The sequence below is a fragment of the Triticum aestivum genome, chromosome 7A, assembly GCF_018294505.1.
Source record: "Triticum aestivum cultivar Chinese Spring chromosome 7A, IWGSC CS RefSeq v2.1, whole genome shotgun sequence".
Classification (NCBI taxonomy): Eukaryota; Viridiplantae; Streptophyta; class Magnoliopsida; order Poales; family Poaceae; genus Triticum; species Triticum aestivum.
The window spans coordinates 104,484,970-104,486,099 of NC_057812.1; positions in this window are offsets into that span (position 1 = coordinate 104,484,970).

Here is a 1,130-nt window from a genome sequence, read left to right on the forward strand (position 1 = left end):
CCCCCCTCCGAGCGTCTCTCCCTGTCCGCGTAGTCCAGCGCCGTCTTGGTGCTTCGGGAAGACGAGTTGCCTCCACGGCCACCGTCAAGGTAGTACAGAATGCGAGCGTGCGCCTTCACGGCGATTGCATGGAGCAGGCCATCACCGATGTGGCTAGGCGGCGATGAGAGCGGCTCCTCCTTCACACGTAGAGGAGGTGGCAATGAGAGCGGCTCCTCCTTCGCGTGTAGAGGAGGCAGCGAGAGCCACCCCTCTTTGAGGCGGCGGGGAGGCGGCGACGGCCGCTCCGGCTTTGACGCGGCAAGAGGTGGTGACACCCGCTCCTCCTTGACGCGGCGTCCAATTTAAACGTCATGGTTGCGCGAGGGAGAGCGGGAAGGGGAAGGAGGCTTCGGCTTCACTACGCAGAGAAGCGTCTCCGGTAGCACCGTCGGACCGTGGTCGTGGAGGAGCGAGCGACGGAGCATCAACTCCATCTGCTCCTCATATTCGACGACCTGTCACCGCATACACCGTGTCCTGCAAGAGGATGGGCTTTAGCAGTGGCTGGTCCTCCTCGCCACCGAAGAAGATCACGATCTCCACCTTCATTGAGGAGCTAGCCGCCGAGGAGCTAGACGGACCCCGAGTGCGACGGAGGCATCGCCCGAGAGGCCGCGTCGGTCAGCACCGCCCTCCCATCCGGTCACATTGCGCAACACCAATGTCGTTTGCTGCGGCTCTGGGCTATCACTGATGCAGCGCATCCGTTCGTGAAAGCACGGGAAAGGGTTTGGGTGGGCCAGAGTTGCCAGACGTGTGTGTGGCAACGGTTCGAATGCCCGTAAAGCCCCCCTCCCTCCCCCCTCCGGTTTGCGGGAAAAAACGTCCGAAGCGGCTAGCCGACGGATACAGAATCACGTTGGATGGCAAAATACTTTCATATTGTGCGGTCCGAACATATGTGGGCGATTTGAAGGTTCGCGTTGAAGAAACCCTTACATCTTACATTTTTTAGCAGACTGTTTCAAATCATATAAGTTTGAATTGCATGGTTGTTTGCTAACTAATCGAGGTCACTGCTTAGCTGCTGCGCTAGATTTGTCCACGACAGTAGGGAGTAACGAGCAGGCGACAACTGTAGTAACATT